At 39.3% G+C, this 17,210-nt stretch overlaps 1 protein-coding gene across 1 annotated transcript in view; it reads right to left on the reverse strand.

Annotated features, from left to right (window-relative positions):
• Window positions 1-17,210, reverse strand: part of LOC126299519 (band 4.1-like protein 5) — a 145,623-nt gene that overhangs the window by 61,337 nt on the left and 67,076 nt on the right. The gene's annotated exons all lie outside the window — the stretch shown is intronic.

Here is a 17,210-nt window from a genome sequence, read left to right on the forward strand (position 1 = left end):
CCTTACACAACTGAGGTGCAGCACGTTCCTCAGAAGTTGCCCGCTAATGACTGTTCTTCCTCAATATCCACGCATCTCATCAGCGTGCAGCACACCTTGAGATTGAGGGTTTTTGTTGTAGAAGTTTTTACCATCCTTGTGATTCGAGTGATCAAGCCAAGATCCCCGTTCCCTGTGGCATACAGTGTTCCACTGCCGTGCAACACTGTGGTCACTGAAGCATGGCCAGAGCTTACAGTGACATAGTACTGGCAGCACTTACAATTCCCCAGCTTAGAAACACTGGGGTCATTGAGCCTGTACTTGACAAATGAATGCTGAACCCTCAAGGGAAAAGATCTGCTTAATGGAACCTTCCATGAACTTATTACCTCCACAGGTTTTCCCGATGCATGGCCTGCAAGATCACCTGGTCTGAACCATGTGACTTTTTGCTCTGGAGATATCCTAAGGAATGCATTTTCCAGGGACAAGTTCGGTCTCAACCTGATGATCTGAAGGCCAACATACAGGAACAAATTGCTGAGATTCCACTGGAACTGCTACGAGCAATTGGTGGTCAAGTCGTTTTATGGATGCATCATCTTGTCAATGTCTCTGGTGCTCATACTGAACAAACTGTGTAAGTGGCACTTAATAATAAAACCAACATTATGGCTTTCTCACTTGTTTGAACTTTCCTGCCCATGTTCCATTCCTAATCCATTACACATGGAAAATTTTTTATATTTCGCTCTTGCATTCACATTGCCAGATTTGCACTTGTTAGCCAAACTGGAACTAGTATTTTGTCCAGTGTACACTGGTTCTGCAATAACAAATCAGAGATAAGGATATTATCAGGAGTGCTCCAGGGATGTGTGATAATACCACTATTCTTTTCTATACACATTAATGATCTGGTGGGCAGGGTGGGCAACTATCCACGGTTGTTTGTTGTTGATGTTGTTGTACAGGGGAAGGTGTCTAAGATGAGTGACTGTAGGATGAGACAAGATGACACAGACAAAATTTCTAATTGATGTAATGAATGACATCTAGCTCTAAATGGAGAAAAATGTAAATTAATGTGGATGGGTAGGAAAAACAAGCCCGCATTGTTCGGATACAGCATTAGTAGTGTATTGCTTGACACAGTCACTTTCTTTAAATATCTGGACATAATGTTGCACAGCAATATGAAATGGAATGAGCATGTGACGATTGTGGTAAGAAAGGTGAATGATCGACTTTGATTTATTGGGATAATTTTAGGAAAATCATGTTCATCTGTAAAGCAGACCCCATACCTGGCACTAGTGCAACTTATTCTTGAGTACTGCTCAAGTGTTTGGGATCTGTACCAGGTCAGATTATAGGAAGACATACAGCAATTCAGAGGCGGGCTGCTAGATTTGTTACCAGTAGGTTGAACAACCAGCAAGTTTTATGGATATGCTTCGGGAACTCAAATGGGAATCATTGGAGAGAAGGTGACGTTCTTTTTGAGGAACACTATTGAGGAAATTTATAGAACCGCCACTTGAAGCTGACTGCAGAACAATCCTCCTGCCATCAACATGCCTTTCGCATAAATACCACAAAGATAAGGTACGGGAAATTAGGACTCATAGAGAGGCATATAGACAAGTCATTTTTCCCTGGCTCTATCTGCAAGTGGAACAGGAAAAGGAATGACTAGTAGTGGTACAGGGTACACTCTGCCACTTACCATACAGCAGCTCCTGGAGTATGTACACATATGTAGATGTAGAATGCATTAGAATATCTACCCAGTTTCACTGTCATATGATAATTACAGCCTACACTGGATATCTGTGAGTAGCTGTACTTTAATTATAACCACCGGTATATCGTCTATGGAACCAATAAACATAACATTACATTATAAATGCCTTTCAATGGCTGGAGGATTCTTTTCCTTTTTCCTGTTGTATTTACATCATATGCACTGAACTAAGCAAACATGGACTATTAGGAGCTCATTACTACAAACAACAAATAAAAATAATAATTTACATAACATTTTAATAATTATAATGAACAAGTTGAGTGTGTGTGTGTGTGTGTGTGTGTGTGTGTGTGTGTGTGTGTGTGTGTGTGTGTAAGTTAGAGAGAGAGAGAGAGAGAGAGAGAGAGAGAGAGAGAGAGAGAAATAGCACGGGGGTGAGTGGGGCAGGATTATGAGAGTGTTGTGGGTTGCTAAGCATAAAATTCTCATTTTTTTTTTTTTTGAGTAGGCTTATGGCTTCTGTTGTGTTTTTACAGATGTACTTCTACAATTGGTACATATAAAGAATAGCAAATGGATGCTTTTTATAAGAGTACTGATGTGGGGATGTACTGACCAATGCTGAAGTCAGTGGTTAATATAGCAATTCAAAGTTCTATGAAAACTTACATCTATTGCATCATATATCCAAGAAATAACTGAGTAATGTATGGATTGCATCTGCGAATGATATAAACAAGGCATGGAAAGTAAATAATTTAGGAATAAATGGAACACTAGCTTTCGAATGAATCCACAGTGGCGTCTCCCCTTCCAATATCACGATCTTCCAATCCCCGACATCACTTCATCGCCATTGTTCGCAGCAAGACCTCACCAGCTATAGTGCTCGAGTGTCCTATTCCAATTTCATGCACCTGCTGCCTCTACCTCCAACATTCCATTCTCACATATGTGCTGCCTTCCTCTGAGCTGTCAGCCAGCCTTCCCCAAATCTGACAGAGCATGCAAACTTCAGGGGTGGGTGAATCCGTATCTATTAGATTTCATCGTCATGCCAGACAAGTGTTTATTTAGAAATCATCACGGAAATGTGTAAATAACTAAGTAACTAATTAAATACTTAGTAACTGTGGAGGGAAGAGGGGAAGCCATCAATATTACTGCATGTCTCCGAATCCAAGATAAGGTTTTTCTAGCAAAATTTTGTACCAAAAAGTAAGGGGTCGCCTTGCATTTGCAGCATACAATGTGGAGATTTTCTTTTCTTTTTTTTTTTTTTTTTTTTTTTTTTTTTTTATACCGAATAGAACCTAGAGCTTCCATTAAGCTGTAACTCTACTATTTGCCATCGAATTTTTCAGCAGGATACAGACATTACTATGATTCAAATTTTAAATAGTGGTTGTTCACCCTGCAGAAGCAGCAAACAATAGTGCAACTTAGGTGAGGGAGTATGGAGTCACAGAAGCCAATATCTGAAGGTGGCAAAAGGACAAAGGACATCTGAAAAATGCACTTTAGATTAGGAAAGCCTTCAGTGGCTAATGAAGTGGAATTTTTGAAAAATATTGAAATGGAAGTAGTGGCATTTGTGTGCGAGAAACAAAGGAGGAATGGCAGTTTCCTGTGATATCACAGAAAATAAAGCATGTGAATTAGCACAGGAACACTGTGTCCAGTTTACAGCTGGCTCTGGGTGGTATATAAGGATGACAGGACGCAATAGACTTGTGCTGCGATGTCAAACATCCCTTGCTCACCGTCTTTCAGCATTGTGCCTGTAGAAGTTGGTCTAGTATTAGTGAGACATTATAAGACTGAGGAGGGGACATACTTACCTCTAAGGGCAAATCTGAAACACCGACGAGACTCCTGTTTACTTTGACATGCCATTCAGTAAAACATTTAAGAAGCAAGGTGCCAAAAGTGTAATGGTTCACAATACGGGCAATGACAAAACATAAATCAATGTGATGCATGTTTTTGCTGATGGAACAAAAATGTGACCCGACATCATCCTCAATTATAAAACTAAGCCAAAGGTAAGCTGCTGTCTGGTGTCATATTTCTTTCCAGTGGAAAAGGGTGGGTGACCAATGAGTTGGATGTAGATTGGCTCTGTATGGTCTAGAGCAAGAGGTGAGGAGCTTTTCTTAAGAACTGTGGGGTGTTGATGCTTTCAATGGGCATCTGAAACCAGTAGTGAAGGCAGAAATCCTGAAATTAAACACAGATCTTCTTGTCATTCCAACAGGCATGACTTCGCAGCAAGTGTTGGATGGGGTGATGAATAAGCCATTTAAAGACCATATGAAGCAGCTGTACAACAATTGGTTACTTCAAATTGGTCAAATCCAGGCCCCTACTGGGAAGTATCACCAATTGCAGAATGGATCCAGACCACTTTAACACTCATATCCAGTGCACCAATTGTGAATGGCTTTAAGAAGTGCTGGGTAACAAATGCATTGCCATAGGGAAAAATGCAAGATAACCATGACAGTGAAAGACACTGCAGATTCTGTCAACCATTCCAAGAGGAGAGGAATTAGTGGCATCTATATCTGACTAAGGGATGTCTTTATCTGATCTTATTTTCTGTGTACCAGTACTCTTACTGTCTCCTTCAGTTACCTGTAATAAGGCAACCATTTGTAAGTTTTCAAAATAAACCTTGTATGTACATACATGTTTTTCTGTAAACCCTTGTTGATCAACAGGGGTCATCTTGCACTTGGAGCAGTGTTGGATTCGAAGATATATGGTAACTTAATATAATAATAAAAACATTATATAAATGTACCACTGTTGCCAACATTATTATTGTTATATGTTCTTTGTACTTGTTAGCTGCTAATACACCATCTTTATTAGTTCAGTGTTTATAAAGTGTATGTGATACAAACATGACAGGAAAAGGATCCTGTGACCACTGAAATGTATTCAAATTTATATTACTATGCAAATATACAATTACACATTTCACATAACTTTGAGCACTGCACTAAAATAGTATTTTGTTTCCTGTCCTCTGCTAACAGATAGTGCCATAGAGCAACCAAAAATCATACATATAGTACATATGCACCTTATACATTGACATAAATCAAAAGATGTTCAATCATCTGAAATGCATATTAGAAATAATAAATGTGACTGGCTACTGTGGGGTGTACTTTCAATTGCTATTTCATAATAGCCATGGCACAACCTTACCTAAAATATTTGCATTTGAACTGTGGTGAAGTTCTTAAATTCTATGCATTGTTTGAACTCTTAGATTATGTATTTAGGTTGTACAACCGCATCAGAGGAGTATCTATAGAGGGACCAGACTAACACTGAAGGCAGCAGCTTTTTCAGATATACAGCCTTGTAACTTGAGCCAATATGGTCTGGCTATGTAGGAAATGCACCACTGCAGAAAACACGGGAAACAACAGTATATTTTCAGATGATGTGGAGCTCTCCTGAATGACTTAATAATGATGGTATCATCCTGGGCAAAATATTCAGAAAGTAACACAGTCCTCCATTTGGATATCTGAGTGGTGACTGCTCAGGAGAATGCCGTCATCAGAAATAAACAATGGTGTTCAGAGTGGGGAATGTTAAGATCCCTTAATCATGTAGATTGATTCAAGAACTTGAAAGGGGTCATTCCATATCACACCTTCGCATCTCTGATTTCAATGAAACTTTTCACACATGTTCCCTATAGAATAAAACTGGCCAAATTTAGGAAAGCTTAAAACTGAAAGTAGTTTGTTTCACTAGAAAGGACACGTATTTTGCACTACAGAAGGGTTTACTTTTGGAGACCCTCTAGATAAGGTTTAAAAGAAATTAGCTTGGAAGTACCACTGTCAAACTTTTGCAAAAATCTAGGAATTATTATGACAGTTGAAATCTACGATGGAAATAATTCAAAGGCGAACAAGTTGCCACTCACCTATAGATGAGCATACAAGTGTTTCACTTCATGTACTAGACATATCAACACAGTAGTTTCCAGGGGCACACTGGCTCACAAATTCTGGGTTTTAATTGCTGGTGGCAGCCTGGTCATTATGGCAATTTACTCTTCTTTGGGCGAAGGAGTATCAGTCCAGTTTCCACAGTTTAAGAGGAGACACTTCTTTCCTTATGCCTGAAGGTTATTTATGTCTGTGCATGATAACCCCAAATGAAAAGAAATGAAAAAAAAATCTAGTTAATGTATTCAGAATAGGCATAGCCCCTTTTGCTCAAATAAATTAGTTTTATTCCCTCTAAGAGTGTTGTACAGCGTTTTTTCTATTTCTTGATTTATACTCTGCTGTTCAAAGAGTGGTGAATCACTGGCAGCTGCCACCAACAACTAAATTGCAGCACATACTAGCCAGTATGTCAGGAAACAATTGTGTGAAGATGTGTCTAATACTGGTACTTACAGCAGTACATTTGTACAAATATAAATAATTTAAGAGTGGAGGCACTGAGTTGTAAACAGGCACATAAACAAGACTGAAAACTTTGCTATCTTTCAGACAAATAATTTTTCGAGATACAGTACATATATGTGCATGTATACATGTGTAGTGACTTTTCTATTTTATGTGCTGCCAATGACACCTCTACTGTTTGGTGAGTTGTTACCTTTAGACATCTCCATACCATACTCACATTTGTGCAAACTTGTAGGTGAGTCATCCTTTTATAATTATAAGCAAACTATTAGTAATTTTTGTGTCCAATGTCACACTGAAATTTTTGTTCTCAACTTTGTTGTTAAACCTACAATAAGATTTTACTTGACTAGGCAGCTTCAAAACGTTGTAACATAATGGGTGCAAGGTCTGCACACAGCCTCTCCAGCCTCTCCTGCCGGCTCGTTACAAAGTCTATAGTTCACGGCCAGAGGGGGTAGGTGGGTGCAAGCTGACAGCTGCCTCCACTGGGCGCAAAGAAGTGCGGTCCTCAAAACATTGGTACACAGGGCTTGCACGCTCTCCAACAATGAGAGTCTCAAGCAAGAACTTGAACATTTGAGGATGGTGTTAAAAAAGAATGGCTCCACAGAATGGCAAATTCAGAGAGCCATGTCCTACAGCAACAAGAGGAAACAGAAAAGGAACCTCAGGAGGATTCAGCCATTGAGTATTTCATTTTGTGGTGCTTTATCAAGAAGGACGACCTTGGACTACAGAAGTCCAGGGTCTAGCTGATTCCCTGCCAATGAAACTGATATACCACAATGAAGTTACATTGTGGCAGGCGGAACAGAAGCAGAACTGCCACTAGCATGTGTCACTGGGCACAAAGTGTGGACTGAGAAATCAGTTGGCAGTATGGGTGGGCAGGGAATGGAGGCCGGGGGGAGGGGGGGGGGGGGGGGAAGAGGAGATGCTAGGTCTGAACCTCACTCAGAGTTCCAGTTCAGAAGGAGAGGGGGAGGAGATAAATCCACATAGCACCTGATGAGGACAATGTGGTCGTTTGTTGAAATGTTGTCCACCTTGGACACTAACGTCTGGCCGTTCACCTGTGAATTATTTCATCATGAATTATGGGGGGAGAAGCTGAAGAATCATGTATGAATGGTTAATTAAAATTATTTTGTGTAGGACAGATGGATACAGATGTTGGCCCTGACTTACCACCCTGAACAATTGATTATTTGGACATTTCAGAGTAACATAAGGCCTCTTTTTTTGTAATTGTAAAAAAGGATTTGAGACAGTGAATTACCTTAAAACAGATTTAATGAATGTAACTTTCATGAAGTGTTGCTTCTCGGTCTGAGTTCTGCATCTACATCTACACAGATAATCAGCAAGCCACTATTCCATTTGTGACAAGGGTACCCTGTTCCATTACTAGTCGTTTCCTTTCCTGTATCACTCACAAACAGACAACGTAAAACGACTTCCAATCATTTCCCATTTGAGTTGCTGAAGTATCTCCATGGAATTTGTGTGTTATTCGAACCTACTGGTAACAAATCTAGCAGCCCACCTCTGAATTTCTTCGATGTCTTCCTTTGATCTGACCTGGTACAGATCCCAAACACTCAAGCAGTACTCAACAACAGGTCGTACCAGCATTCTATATGCAGTCTCCTTTACAAGTGAACCACTCTTTCCTAAAATTCTCCCAATAAACCGAACTCTACCATTCGCCTTTCCTACCACAGTTCTTGCATGCTTGATCCATTTCACATCGCTTTGCAATGTTACGCCCCGATATTTAAATGAGTTGACAGTGTCAAGTAGGGCACTAGTAATAATGTAACTGAACATTACCGGTTTATTCTTCCTAATAACTTACATTTTTTCACATTTAGAGCTAGCTGCCATTCTTCGCATCAACTAGAAATTTTGTCTAAGTTGTCTTGTATCTTCCTTCAGACACTCAACTTTGACACCCTACCATACACCACAGTTTCATCAGGAGACAACCACAGATTGCTCCTCACCGTGTCAGCCTAATCATTTATGTATATAGAGAACAACAGCCATCCTATCGCACTTCCCTGGCGCATTCCTGAAAATACCCTTGTCTCTGATGAACATTTGCAGCCAAGGACAACATTCTGGGTTCTATTACTTAGAAAGTCTTCAAGCCATAAACTTATTCTATATGCTCAAATCTTCGTTGACAGAATGCAATGAAGCACTGTGTCAAATGTTTTCCTGAATCTAGAGATATGGAATGTGCCTGTTGCCCTTCGTCCACAGTTCACAGTATATCATGTGCAAAAAGGGCCAGCTGAGTTTCGCACGAGTGATGCTTTCTAAAACCATGCTGATTCATGGACAAAAGCTTCTCAGTCTCCATAAAGTTCATTATATTTGAATTGAGAATAAGTTCAAGGATTCTGCAGCTAACCAAAGTTGAGGATATTGGTCCATGATTTTGCAGGTCCATTCTTTTACCCTTCTTATATGCTGGAGTCACCTGTGTTTTTTTCCAGTCACTTGCGGCTTTATGCTGGGCAAGAGATTCACAATAAATGCAAGCTAGGTCATGGGCCAATGCCATGGAGTACTCTTTGTAAAACTGAATGGGGATTCCATCCAGATTAGGTGATTTATTTGCTTTCAAATCTTTCAGTTGTGTCTCCACGCCAGGGATGCTTATTACTATGTCGTCCATACGGGAGTCTGTCCGATTGTCTAATGATGGTATGTTTGAATGATTCTCCTGTGTGAACAATTTCTTGAATATGAAATTTAGAACTTTGGCTTTCATTTTGCTATCTTCAACAGCCACACCAGACTGGTCAACAAAGTGAGTGGATGTTTAGACCCACTTCGCAATTTTACATAGGACCAGAATTTTCTGATGTTCTCTGCCAGATCTTTTGCTAAGGTGTGACGGTGGTGATAGTTGTGTCCTTTGCACACAGACTTTTTCACATATGCACAAATCTCTCCTAGACTTTGCTTGTCATCAGTTGTGTGTGCTCTTTGGAGCCGAGAGTGCAACAGCCTCTGCTTCCTCAGCATCTTCCGAATTTCATTATTAACCAGGGTGGTTCTTTTCCATCCTCTATCCACATACTAAGCACGTAACTCTCCAGACCACAATTTACAGTCTGCTTAAACTTTGCCCATAATTTTACTATCATCTCACTGGAACTAAGTGATGTCATCTGTGCAAGACAGTTTTCAGAAAACTGTGTTCAACCGTATTTTGCATGACTGTCTGTCTGTACAGCTCCCCCCTCCCCCCCCCCCCCTCCCCAATGAATCCATATAGACATCTCAGTCTATACTCGGTTAAAGTCACCTCCAACTAGCACTGGATGATCTCGGTATTTCTGCACTACTGACTGTAGACTTTCTTTGAATGACTCTGGAACTGTCGCAGCAGAGTTGAGTTGCCAGTAAAAACATCCAACAATTAAACAGGTTTCACCAACAGCTGTTATATGTGACCAGATAACTTCAATGTCCTACTCAAATTTGACATCAACAGAGACAATATTTTTGTGAACTGCAATGAACATGCCTCCTCGTAAAACCTCTAATCTGTCTTTCTGATATACCTTTCATGACTCACTATATATCTCAGGGCTTTCCACTTCGGATTTCAGCCAGCTCTCAGTCCAAAGAATAATTTGAGTGTGAGAACTTACCTGGAGCGCAGTAAATTTGGGAACTTTATTATGAATACTTCAATACTTTACTGATAAAATTTTGGCAATCAAAGTGTCTTTACTCTGAACGCTGTCTGACTTCCCTTGCTGCGTATTGACTGGTGAGTCTTCAGGGTACCTCAAACTACTGTCTAGCCTAAAAAATTCGCATATGCTCTCCACAAATACTCTGATACCCGAGCAGCTGCTTCCTTTGTGTAGTGCACCCCTGAACTATCTACTAGAAATCTGCAACCAAGATTGTCACAGAGTCAACAAAGCCTTTGGTTGAGACTCACCACTCAGCTGCAAACCAAAGGATTCTGATCAAATCTGAGAACAATTTTGCAAATTGTGAGCTCCGCTTGCACCCCATACATGGTGCCAGCAGTCTTCACCACCTCTGCCAGCCACCTGTATGGTCTGAGAATGGCCTCAGAATCCATGCGACAGGCGGCGTCGGTGCCTACATGAACTGCAATTTGTACATGACTGCACTCTGCATGCTCGATAGCTGCAAGCTAGGCCACCTCCACATATCGGATGAGACCCCCCCCCCCCCCCCCCTCCTGCAGACATACAAATGCACATTAGCTTTCTTTCCAGCTCTGAACACTATCTGCCTAAGGGCTCCATAACATACCTAACATTGGATCTCCGAATAACTGGTAACGCCACACCCATGTGACTGCTCGGACCCTACAGAACAAGTGGCCATCTGTCCACCCCCAGGTTGAATGTGTGAGACCAAGCAGCCAGCTGCCTTATTAGCCCTCTGCCTGCTGTAGGGCGGATCCACTACATTAGGTACACTAGGAGGTACCTCGGAAGCAGAGCCCATGGGCAAAACAAGTGACAAGTGAGGTGTCCCACATGATGCACCAGTATCTCTGCCACCCCTATACACTGAGGCAGCAGTCTGAAGGTGACTGACTGTAGCTGAAAGCGCATTCAGCTATTTCCGAACTGCGGCCAGGTTCGCTGTATCTGCACACGACATGCACACATCCTGACCATCTTAGCAAGACTAACTACAGAAGTAAACTATAAAAACAGGCAGATTCCCAGATATGCAACTTGCAACCCTCTTGGTGTGTCACCAATGGATGCTGATGCCTCCGTCAGCTATGTAGCTGAGCAACTATTGTGCTACAGACTGAATGAATTCACCATTACAAAAACGTGAGATTGAACCTCATAAAGAGAAAAAAAAAAAAAAAAAAACATGCAAGAAATTTTAGTAAATATACCACAAGAAAAACACATGGAAAGATAAACACTTAACTTGCCACTCTGTAGATGTACATCAGCAGAAAACTGGAGTTCTTGCAAAAGCATTCCAGCAATTGTTTTGCAACAGAGGATCGTGACATTAAAAAGGGCTTACATGCTCTTGATAAAGCAAGAGCATTTGAATTATGTAAGTTCACAAAAAATATGTCCAAGATGCCAGAATGAGATTCACAAGAAACTTTCTGCTCTGTTATTCTCCTCAAAGACCTCAAGTGCTGATGGTAGCGAACAAATAGAAATTGCAAAAAGGAACAGCTCATATCTGCCAAGTTTTGGTCATTCTCCTCAAAAACGTCCAAGTTTCAACATAAGATTCACAGACTACACAAAGTACCAGATTTGTCAAGTACGAAGTGATACGTGTAGGCTGATTGCAGTTTGTGGTGAGTTTAAGCCAGCTACATTTGTACAGCAAATTTCTAATGACCAGCAATGCAGAAAAAATGTGAGTTTCACCAACTGATGAAATTTGCAAATGTTAACACTTGCTCTAAAAAGTTGGTCAGTATCATGCATAGCTTCTGAATTTACGGTTTCAATCAGAATGATTTAAAAAAATACTAGAAAGCTTAAATTAGTAGTGTTAGGACAAAAAACCTTTTTCATATAACATCAGGGTAGTAACTTCCTTCTAAGCCAAAGAAAGCAGTTGAAATGAAAATGTGTTATGTGAACTGTTATCAGTAAAAACAATAAAACTGTTTCAAAGCTATTTCATAGTTGACTAAAAAGTGGAACTATCGCACAAATATTTGTAAGTTTCTCGTGTATATGTGACAGTACTATTCTAAAGCTCATTTCTTCACCTTCTCCAGAGGAGATCCTTTTCTAGTGCAAAAAACCTGCTTCATCAAATGAAACAAAAATAAAGAAAAAAGAAGGTGAAAATACCTATCAATATGACACAAAAGTATGCATAAATCTGATAAAGAAGTTTTTTAATGGAATGATTATGTATTAATAACATCTGGAATATTCGCAAATAATCTGCTGTGGTTGGTAGAATCGATGACTAGTAACTTCTCCAGAACTACGAAATGGTTTGTAAGTTACTTTGTTAAAAAATTGTTGCAGTCACAAAATGGTTGAAAACATGGTGATTGATTTTCCTCCAACTTTGACCTCACGCAAAATGAAAACACTAAATGACTAAGCCTTGAAATTTTAACAGTGTGAAGAGAACTAAAAGTTGTGCAATCAATCCAGATATCTCTCTTACATTACCACTACCACTGCAGTTTAATTTTAAACCACCCTAAATTTGTCCGAAAGTGTCATGCAGCTTGCACAACATTCAGCAGCCCTCCAATGGATGCCTCTTAATACTATGATTCATTTGCATATTGAGCAAAAATTTTGTGCAGCTTATTTTTATTTTCTAAGTAACATCTGTGCAAATTTCTTTCAGGTTGTAGATGGTTGGAGGGCCTCTGTTCTACTTTGCATAGCATGAGCTAAAGAGAAATGGATAGGTTGAAGTTAGATACAGTGGATATTAATGAAGTACGATGGCAGGTAGAAAAGGATTTCTGGTCAGGTGACTATAGGATAATCAAATAACAATAATGTGTAGGAGCTGCTGCTGCTGCTCCTCCTCCCCCCCCCCCCCCCCGGCCCCCCCAAACAAACGATGGACCTTGAAGTGGTGGAGTGGCTTGTGTGTGCCTCTGAGATAGAGATAGTCATATCACAAGTGCTACCACATTGGAGGGTTATCTATGGAGAGGTAAAACAAAAATGTGGTTCCTGAAGAGCAACAGCAGCAGCCTTTTTCAGTAGTAGCAGGGGCAACATTCTGAAAGTAAAATCTTGAATTAAGAAATCTGCTTTTAAGGAAATCCCACTTTTAACTAATATTTCTGTTGTTCCCGGTGAAATTATCATAAGAACTATGTTATTCCTCCTAGATTTAAGAAAAAGTCTGCTTTTAGGGAATAAACATGAAACATTCTGAAAATTAAGATCCAGCTTTTACATAGTTTTTAACCTGACCAAGTAAGCTTCAGATTTCTATCACTTTCACACAGATTGTACTTACGATATTGCAGTGCCTGTTTGCAGTGACTACAGCCATCATGAAATATATTAAATGTACTTGCAATTGCAAATATGGACGACCATCAACCAGTGTTTCCCACTTATCATGAGTGATTGCTCTACTACTTGGCTAGTCGTGCAAGACTCACAGCCAGGAGTGGATCTCCAAAGGAACTTTGCATCGTAAACTGGAATACCCCGGCACTGCAATATCATATTTATGCGTTGACATCAGGTGAGCGACTTTCAAGTTAAGTATCTCTCCTGTATGGGAATATATGTAAGTGAATGTATGAGTACAGGTTGTAGACGCACGGTTGATGACAGTATGGAAGCTTGGGTCTGGCCATGAGCTGTGCATGGATAACAAAATGGTATTGCAACCACTTGTGGTAAGTGGGAAATCCAGGTTTAAGTCCCAGTCTGGCACAACGTTTCATTGTCATCCCATTCTACAGCTATTAGTTGTCCATATTCACATTTGTGAATGTATTTAATGGAGGTTGTACTTGGTGTCATGCGATGACAGTAAACATACGGTAATCAATTCCTTTGATCAACATGTACATAGATCATAGTTTTTTTGGGCACTGATTCAACTTCCTTTGTAGTGATACCAGATAATCCATTTAACAAATTAGAAAGGGATTTCTGCCCTGTCAACAATGTGACCTCGGTAATGTGATCTGACATCATGGTCACTTAGTTACGAAGCACGAGCCGTGAAATGTAACCTTTGTTACTGCCAAATTTGTCAGTTTTACATTTGAAGAGATATAGTCTGTAAACATAAAATGCCTACAATTCAGCAAAAGCTCACAACTATTGTAATGTTAAACTTTTTCACATGACAGAGAAGTAAAATCTGGCACTATCTTTATTTCATGGTCCACTAAAAAACAACGAACTGATCTTAAATGCCAAATCTAGAAATCTCTCTGAAGCAAAAGGAAGAATATTTGCATGTTAACATTCAGTGATATGGAAAATATTCTTTAAAGTAGTTTAAAGGAATAAGAATTGGCAGCATTCCTGTAACTGGAAACATACAGCATGATAAGGCTTGTGAAATTACCCTGCAGATCAGTCTTCAAAATTTCAGTGTGTTAAACGGCAGGTAGGGTGATTTTAAAAAAGTCAATCTCTCATTTTAGAGTGCAAGAGGAGAAAGTGAGGCAACAGAGAATCAAATAGGCAAAATACATGGCCCAGCAGAAATTCTTGGATAATGCACAATATACTGAATCTAACTGATGAAAGAAGAACATATAAAAACACAGTAAATGAAGGAGGCTAAATGCAATACAGGCATCTAGAAATGTGACTGACAGGAAGTGCAAACTGGCAAAGAAGGAACAGCGAGATCAGAGATGCAAGGCTTTAGAAGCATGCATGAAAAGGGGACAGATAAATGCCACCTAGAGGAATATTAAAGAAACTTTCGAGAAGAGAGAATATTAAAAGCTCAGATGGCAAGCCCATACTAAACAAAGAACAGAAAGATGGAAGGAATGTACAGAAGGGCTATAAAAGGAAAATAAACTTGAAGACAATGTTGTATAAAGGGGAGAGAAACTAAATGAAGATGAGATGGGAGATAAGATATTACGAGAAAAATATGAAAGAGAGCTGAAAGACCCAAGTTGAAACAATGTCCCATGAGTAGACAACACACTCTCCCAATTATCATGACCCTTGGGAGATCCAGGCATGATGAAACTATTCCACCTAACACAGTGAGATGCCACTTTTACACTTGTCAAGGGACTTTAAAAAATAGTGGGAAAATGTAAAATGTGAGAAATAACATTTTAAGTGGTGAAAGCTACGTACAGAATCCTCCTTTTCATTTTCACAAATTACGTATGATATATGTACGTAATAGACATCAAAATAATCTCCAGCACTTGTTTATTTTCTAAAAGAGGTTACCTGAATTTTGTATTATGTTTAGCTGCTATTGTAACTGTAACTGCTAACTGCATGGGAAGGAGAAATGCTCGATTTAATTTCATACATGACAATCAATGTTTTTGGAAAGCCTGTAACAGTCATTCATTATTTAAATAATGACACATTGTATCAGTTAAATATTTTTAAAAGCTTAGCATGGCACTTTTGAGAATTTACTCTCATTGTCAAGCACAAATATTTACATTAAATATTGTGCGAGGTGTTAGCATGTGCGCTGTTCTATGTCTCTTGCAATGAAGCCATCTTTTTGAGGTTATAATGTATTGTCTCTCCCCCAATTAAGCTGTTTTGCAGAAAATCACACATATGCAAACTATCACTCACACTGTTTTTTTGTGAGAGACTACAAAAAATACTGACATAAATATTTGCACTTGACAACAAGACTAAATTCTCAAAATGCGTCTTCAATGCAAAGAGGCATAGGTATCAATGAGCACTACAAGTGGTGACTTGTCATGATACCTTTATTTAAACAAATCTGGTTACTCCCACCAGCCATCATACTGAGCAATGATAAGAGATAAAGCACAAACTGTTCCGATTTTCACAATTCAGACGTGCTGAGCAGAGTGCCCTGCATGAAAGTGAACCACATAATGTCTGTAAACACTATTCGAATTCCAGTGCCATGTCAGCATCATTTAATGTCAATTATGTCAGATTTTTCTCCAAGAACATTTTTTCATAAAGCATAAACCACAGAAAATTGTAAAAGTAGAATTGTGCTGTGTGTAAGATATCCTAGACAGGCGAAATGCCCTCAGACTTCAAGAAGAATGTAATAGTTCCTATTCCAAAAAAGACATGTACTGCCAGGTGCGAATACTACTGAACCATCAGTTTAATCCATCATGGTTGCAAAATACTGAAAAATTATTTATAGAAGAGTGGGAGAACTGGTAGAAACTGATCTTGGGGAAGATCAGTTTGAGTTACAGAGTAATGTAGGAACATACTGACTCTACAACATATCTTAGAAGGTAGACCAAAGAAAGGCAAACCTTTGTTTATAGCATTTGTAGATTTAGAGAAAGATTTTGAACATGTTGACTGGAATACACTCTACAAAGTTCTGAAGGTAGCAGAGGTAAAATACAGGATGCAAAATTTAGCTACAAGTTGTACAGAAATCAGACTGCAGAGATAAGAGTCAAAGGACATGAAAGGGAAGCAATGGTTGAGAAGGGACAGTTTCAGACTGTCCTTGATGTTATTCAATCTGTACACTGAGCAAGAAGTGAAGGATGCCAAAGAGAAATTTGGAAATGGAATTAAAGTTCTGGAAGAAGAAATAAAAACTTTGCAGTTTGTAGATGACACTGTAATTTTGTCAGAGACAGAAAATGACTTGGAAGAGCAGTTGACTGAAACAAACGGCATCTTGAAAGGGAAGTATGAAAAATCAGTAATGATGGCCAAAGTAGAGAGGATAAATAATGAACACTGGCGATATTAAGAAAAGCATACACTGAGAAAAAATTTAAGTGTTAAGAAGTCTTTTCTAGAGGTATTTTACTCACCCAGTGTAGTCTTTTACAAAAGTGAAAAATGTCTGATAAGTAGTTTAGACAAGAACAGAACAAAAGTTTTTGAAATGTCATACCACACGAAAATGTTCAAAATTAGATGGGTACATTGAATAACTAATGAGGAAGTAATGAAATCTGCGGCACGACTTGACTAAAAGAATGGGTCGGTTGATAGGACGATTCTAGGACATCGAAGAGTTGTCAGTTTGGTAATAGAAGGAAGTGTGTAGGGTAGAATCTGTAAAGCAGGTTCAAATATACACAAGTTTCAATAGCTATGCAGAGATACAGAGGCTTGCACAGGGTAGAGTAGCATGGATAGCGGCATCAAGCCAGTATTCGGATTGAAGACCACAACAACAATTAAATGTCTAGTAATGAAAATATGAATATAAATAAACTAATCATCACAACTAAGATAGGCACTAGGCTATGTGCCCAGCACAGTAGTACAAGTATTATATACCTACTAGTTCTTCAGAGTATGGAAAAACTGAAAGGAAAGTATGATAAATTA

The sequence above is a fragment of the Schistocerca gregaria genome, chromosome X (assembly GCF_023897955.1).
Source record: "Schistocerca gregaria isolate iqSchGreg1 chromosome X, iqSchGreg1.2, whole genome shotgun sequence".
Classification (NCBI taxonomy): Eukaryota; Metazoa; Arthropoda; class Insecta; order Orthoptera; family Acrididae; genus Schistocerca; species Schistocerca gregaria.